General features: G+C 39.4%; 1 long non-coding RNA gene across 1 annotated transcript in view; it reads left to right on the top strand.

Annotated features, from left to right (window-relative positions):
• Positions 1-7,156, top strand: part of LOC107757736 (uncharacterized) — a 52,377-nt gene that overhangs the window by 33,259 nt on the left and 11,962 nt on the right. The window contains exon 2 of the long non-coding RNA XR_001641963.1: positions 4,756-4,861. This is a non-coding gene — a long non-coding RNA (uncharacterized LOC107757736). The remainder of the gene's footprint in view (positions 1-4,755; positions 4,862-7,156) is intronic.

Raw genomic sequence — 7,156 nt, forward strand, 5'->3', positions numbered from 1 at the left:
CCATCGGCCATCGGCCGATTGTTTAAAAACATCCAATGATCAGGGCCGATATATATCCTGTCAATCAAAATTGGTGGGAATGCATCGAATACGTGCTGTGTGTAAAGATGTCTCTTGTGTGGAATTACTTTGAAGTGGGTGACAATGACGACAAAACTGCAGTTTGTAAGCTATGCACAGCTAAACTTTTGCGAGGTGGAACTTCAGTTAAAAATTTAGCGGAGGCCGCTTTAGCTACAAAAGCTAAATGCCAAACAAAGGCTAGCGTGACTCCCTCTATCGCGCAAGTGTTTGACAGCACCAGAAATTTCAAATCTGACAGCACGAAAGCGCGTGAAATTACTCGGAAAGTAATGGAATTTATGGCGCTTGATGATCAGCCATTCTCCGTAGTTGAAGACACCGGATTTCAGCGACTGGTAAAACACCTTGAGCCTTGCTACACTTTACCGAGTCGGCGTTATTTAGCAGACGTCTGCTTACCGGAGATATACAACCGTGTGGCAGATCACGTTCACAAGCTTCTTCATAACGACTCCGCGATGAGCTTCACCACAGATATTTGGTCTTCAGACGTAAGCCCTACGAGCATGCTTAGTCTCACTGCTCAGTGGATCGATTGTGATTTTAAACTTAACAAAGTCTTGCTTCATTCACAAGAATTTACCGGTTCTCACACTTCGTTGGCAATCTCTCAAGCATTCACTGACATGTTAGACAAATGGAAAATCGACAGATCAAGAGTGCACGCTGTTGTACGCGACAACGCGAGGAACATGGCTAAAGCCATGACGGACAGTGAGATTATGAGTTTGCCCTGTATGGCTCATTCCCTCCAGCTGGCTGTCAACGAAGGAATATTAAGCCAGAGAAGTGTGACAGAATTGGTCAGTATGTGCCGAAAGATTGTGGGCCACTTTAAGCACTCGCAGCTTGCTTCTTCACGTCTACAGTCCATTCAGTCACAGATCGATCTTCCACTAAAGAGACTTAAGCATGATGTAAATACGAGGTGGAATAGCACCTTCTATATGATGCAAAGCCTTTTGGAACAGAAAAGAGCGCTTGCTGCATACGCTGCAGATTAAGAACTACCAGTCACACTTACTGCGCAGCAGTGGACACTAATGGAAAGCATAACTACACTTCTCTCTCCCTTTGAACAAATAACCAGAGAGATTAGTAAAGAAGATGCGTCCGCTGCTGACATTATACCCCTGCTTGAGACTCTAAAAAGGTTACTCAGCAAAGAAGCCGACAGTGACCACGGAGTTAAAACAATGAAAAAAGCATTACTGGAGGCAGTGCAAAAACAGTTCAGGAACACCACTTCCAACCATATGTGCTGTATCGCAACGGTCCTTGACCCGCGATATAAAGACAAGTTTTTTGATGCTGACACGAAACAGCAAATGCACGAAATGATAGTTGCGGAGATTAAGAAACTCGGACATCCTGGAGACAGAGAAGATGTGCAGAATCTAGAAGGTAAGTTTCCATCTAAAGAAATATAATATTCAATATAATAGGCAATTCAATAATTCAGAAGTCTGCTTTTAACAAATTTTGTTAATGCGTTAATGTTAATTTGAGCAATGTGTTTTCTGTTTATGAGACCAGTCACTGTGAAACAACTGTTTAAATGGAGATAATAAAGTTGTATATGCATTGCGTTCAGAATTATGGAATTATTATGGATTATTATTAAATTTAAAAGAAGATATAAAATGCAGAACCACCAAACTATCGGTATCGGTATCAGCCGATAGCATGCTAAACAATCGACTATCGGTATCGGCTGAGAAATTTACTATCAGTGAATCTCTAATTCGTACCGAACCGTCACGTTACGGACATCTCGGTTCGGTGCATGAGGCCTTACAACGAATACAGGCAATTCACCCTCAGTCCAGAAGGGGGCGCCCGCAGCAATTCAACGCTGTTTGATAACCGCCAGCAGAAGAACAGCGAATGCCATGAGTTGCGCACTTGAAAACAAAGCCCACTAGACAGTGAGAGACGCGTTCAGAATCAGCACATGGTCACTGACTGACAAAGGAGTATACTTTAAAGACTTGTGCACTCAACTGTTTGCGAAATGGAGCTTTGTGCTCATGTATCCTACCTCTCTCATTCGGCTCAAATCCTAATATTCCATAATATTTGAGATGTATCTGAATGCTAAACTATTATTTATTATGTAAATTATAGGCTTTGTACTTCAGTCGCGTTCCAATGGTGACACAGAGGCGGGCGCGTTGATGTTTGGTTCACTGTATTTTATTTTGATAAAGTACCACGTGATTTATAGCCTACAGAACCAGCTAGTCAACCACAACGTCGGGCCTCCGTTAGCCCCTGTCATCCTCCATTCTGCTTCACTACAGCTCTGTTCCAAAACCTAGTGAACCTGCAGTGATGTTTGCTCCCTACATAGGCAGCCACCTCTTAAGGCAGCATCCTAACTGGTAATGGCACACAGGTGGCTTGACTCAAAGTGGTTTCCAATACAGTTTAGCATTGGCATGTTGCTAAGCTAGATTCAGAACACACACAACCATTGGCTGAAATAGTCAATTTTGACTTTGGTTTAACTATTGTATTGATGCTTTTCTAAATGCTACACATGTGACCTGCTACATAATTTTGAGTCACAAACCAAGCACTGAAGTAAAGATCACAATATTTTTGTTTCTATACCAATCTTTTGCTAATCTCTTTTTTTTTTTCTATACCAAAATCATTTCAATGTTGGCTAAGACTTTTATTTTTATTGTAGTGGATCTTTTGGTTACACTTCATTTTAAGGTGTCCTTTTTACAGTGTAATTATACACTTAAGTACTGAGTAATATTAATTAATAGGGGTGGAACGATACATGTATTCCTACCGAACCGTCACGGTACGGACATCTCGGTTCGGTGCATGAGGCCTTACAACGAATACAGGCAATTCACCCTCAGTCCAGAAGGGGGCGCCCGCAGCAATTCAACGCTGTTTGATAACCGCCAGCAGAAGAACAGCGAATGCCATGAGTTGCGCACTTGAAAACAAAGCCCACTAGACAGTGAGAGACGCGTTCAGAATCAGCACATGGTCACTGACTGACAAAGGAGTATACTTTAAAGACTTGTGCACTCAACTGTTTGCGAAATGGAGCTTTGTGCTCATGTATCCTACCTCTCTCATTCGGCTCAAATCCTAATATTCCATAATATTTGAGATGTATCTGAATGCTAAACTATTATTTATTATGTAAATTATAGGCTTTGTACTTCAGTCGCGTTCCAATGGTGACACAGAGGTGGGCACACTGATGTTTGGGTCACTGTATTTTATTTTGATAAATTACCAACTGCGCTGTCAAGTTAGCAATGCTGGAACTGATATGTGTTGTGTTGTGTGTGTGTGTGTGTGTGTGCGCCGGCGCAATCACTTCAACTGTTTCCTTATACCAGCAGAATCAACTTTAAATTATAGGCTTTGTACTTCAGTCGCGTTCCAATGGTGACACAGAGGTGGGCACACTGATGTTTGGGTCACTGTATTTTATTTTGATAAATTACCAACTGCGCTGTCAAGTTAGCAATGCTGGAACTGATATGTGTTGTGTTGTGTGTGTGTGTGTGTGTGCGCGATCACTTCAACTGTTTCCTTATACCAGCAGAATCAACTTAAAACTCTCCGTCATTTATAATTTAGAAAATAAATAGGATGTCGCTTTCTGCCATTTGAGTTTCCTTTCTGTGAAGCGTGTCAGAAAAATGAACTGAAACTCAGCATATACAGTGCCTTGCGAAAATATTCATACCCCTTCATTTTATTTTACATTTTGTTATGTTGCTGCCTTATGATAAACTTCTTTAAATTACTTTTTTCCCACATCAATCTACACTCCATAGACCATACTGACAAAGCAAAAACAGAATTGTCACAACTTCGTAAATTTATTAAAAATAAAAAACTGAAATAAATACAATAGGCTACGTTACGTGTCGTACTGCAGATTATTTATATATATATATATATATATATACACTGTATATATAACATAATTTTATATAATATTTAGTGTTTTCACATCTAGGTGGAAAAAATGGTAAAGAATACTGTCTGTTGTAAAGATATTGTAAAGAATCCTAGCATAGTAGATTTGTTGTTTTTTTCCTGTTGTACTGAAACCGTATCGAACCGAGGTACGTACCGAACCGTTACACCCCTAATGTATGTATGTACCAAGAGCTTCTTTAAAAAAAAAAAAAAAAAAATTCCTTGTGTGTTTGCGCACCCTTGGCGAATAAAGTTAAAAAGCTAACTCTGTAAGCAATGATGTACATCTGAGTGAATGATACAGAGGGATGTTAACGAGGGAAGGGTGCAAAAAACTGGACTGGAACACAGCCTCAGTTTGTCATAAACACAAATCTATAGTACTAGTGTTGAGAGAAACAGAGCTTTTTAAAATCCCTAGAGAGTCACTTGAGCCGATCGATTCGCCAAACGATTCAGTTGAAGAGCTCTAATCACTGTGGTCATGTAGATGCATTATTGTTTTGGGCATACATTGTTTTACGTTTATTGTTGAAATAATTCCTGCACTTTTGTTTCCAAGTATGTTTTTTAAGTGTTTGTATAATTCATGTTATTTTATTAATATTTAGCACTAGTTTTGAGTGTTTTCAGGCCATTTACGGCCATTAACTCTCACTTTGACTGACTTGAGAGATTTAGTTTGGATTTATTTTTTCCAAACAGAAATCCTCCTGGTGAAGCGAGATGGCGTTTATTAAACAGGAGAGTGAAGACCTGAGGATTGTAGAAGTATTCAGCTTGAAACATGAAGAGACTGAGGAACAAACAGGTTGGTTTCATTCTCAAAGCTTTTCCTTATTAAAATGTAAAATATTTTTTTGAAGAATGTGATACGAGTGTGCTAATTAAAGAGCTTTTATTTGACATGGAGCGGGTCACTTCATGTGGACAGACATGTTGAGATCACATGACCAGACTATACTGATGCTGCCTTCAACCAGATCCTGGTTTTTTCTTAACAAGTTGGGCTTTTTTTTAATTACAACCAGGGGTGTGAAGTAACGAATTACACGTTACAGTAATTAAGTCGTTTTTATCAGTAGTTGTACTTTTTTGAGTAGTTTAAAAATTGTGTACTTTTACTTGAGTACATTTTAAGTTGAGCAGAGGCCGGGGGCTAGCGTGAGGAACGGCCGGCGGGCTTAAGTGAGCAGAGGCCGAGGGCTTGAGAACGGCACGGCCGGCGATTTCGACGAAGGAGGCTTGCGGCAACCACATGTGACGACTCCGGGCTGGACTCCGCTTCGTCCACAGTGAAAGCCGATCCGGCGATCCACAGCGTGAAGTTGTTGTATTTCCTCAGCAACCAGCACGGATCAGCTCCAGGCATGATGAAGCAGATATCGTCCTCTTTTGGAAGGCCAAACAAAGTAGTTTCGCTTTCACAACGAAACACAGCGTCTTCACGACATGGCGGCGGCAACAATACTACAGCGAGAATAAAAGTTACGCCTTCTTTCTTTGCATGCACATTTGGGCGGCGTTATGCAAATCTTCCCTTATAGTGATGTAGACATGTGGAGGCGTGTTCGAACGAGCCGTTTTAGGTAGGCGTGGCTGACTCTTAACTTTTATAAAGAATATCTCTTTGGATTTGAGACTTTAGTCTTTGCAACTTTACAGATCTTCTTTATGCACCAAGAGCTTGTAACACTCCAAAGAGAAAGGAAAAATTGAAATCGCAGCATATGACCCCTTTAAATAAAAATGACTTCATTACTTTTGAGTCATGTCATGCACTTCTCTTAGGTCTCACGTCAGCAAATAGATTGCAATTCGGGCTGTGAAGGGTCATGTATCGTTCAGACTCGTTCAGTACTCTGTACAGTAGTCAAGTAAATTGTTCAAAGTGCAAAATATACCACAAAACTAAGTCTAAAACACAGTAGTGGGTCAGTTTTCATTACAATGGTAAATGTTAATTTCTTTCTATGCTGCAAATATGCCAAACTACGAGCCAAGCTCTACCTGTTCACCATATCATTCAACAACTGGTTCTTTTCATTCACAAACGGTTGGATCTACTGAACGAATACGTCCATCGCTGACCGAGTCGCTGTTTTGAGTCTGAACGACAGAGAGATCTCGGTCGTGAACGAACTGGTACATCTCGTTCGTAGGTCGGTCATTAGCATGTGAGTCAATCTCGTTCAGCAATCAGCAGAAAGCGGATTCAAAGCACAGTTATAGGTACTGTGCATATACACTTGTTTATATATTCATATTTAAAATTCAGAACATAACTCCACAACACGTTTAACATAATCCCAGATTTATGAATGTGTAAATGTTTAACCAAACAATTAAAATGTTCATTTTGCAAGAAAACCTTGTGTTTTGGTCATCTGAACCACTTAGATTTATTTTATTTTTTTAATGAGTAGATTAGGCACATATTTCAATAAAGCCAAATCTGTTTTTTTTGTAACAATACGTTCGTTGACTTAATACATAACACATAAGACACTCTTTTTCACCACCTGCTGGCATATTTATGTAATATGAAGAAATGATCAGTGAACGACTCATTTTAGTGAACGAACTGAAAATGAATGAATCTCTTGAAAGAATTGATATATATCCACCACTAGTAATGGGGAACGTTTATTGCTCGTTTTCTGTATGCTTTAATCCCAAATTGAATAACCATTTTGTTTTTCATAGCCTACTACTAAAATAACCAATGTGAAGAATGTCATGAGTACATCAACTTGTATAAAATTTAAGGACATAAAAAGACTTAAATGCCTTAAACTGTACAAGATATTTTTTTATATCTTTTATTATACACTGAACAAAATTATAAATGCAACACTTTTGTTTTTGCCCCGATTTTTTTATGAGCTGAACTCAAAGATCTTAAGACTTTTTCTATGTACACAAAAGGCCTATTTCTCTCAAATATTGTTCACAAATCTGTCTAAATCTGTGTTAGTGAGCACTTCTCCTTTGCCGAGATAATCCATCCACCTCACAGGTGTGGCATATCAAGATGCTGATTAGACAGCATGATTATTGCACAGGTGTGCCTAAGGCTGGCCACAATAAAAGGCCACTATAAAAT

This window comes from Sinocyclocheilus rhinocerous, unplaced genomic scaffold, assembly GCF_001515625.1.
Source record: "Sinocyclocheilus rhinocerous isolate Xijiao unplaced genomic scaffold, SAMN03320098_v1.1 scaffold2398, whole genome shotgun sequence".
Lineage (NCBI taxonomy): Eukaryota > Metazoa > Chordata > Actinopteri > Cypriniformes > Cyprinidae > Sinocyclocheilus > Sinocyclocheilus rhinocerous.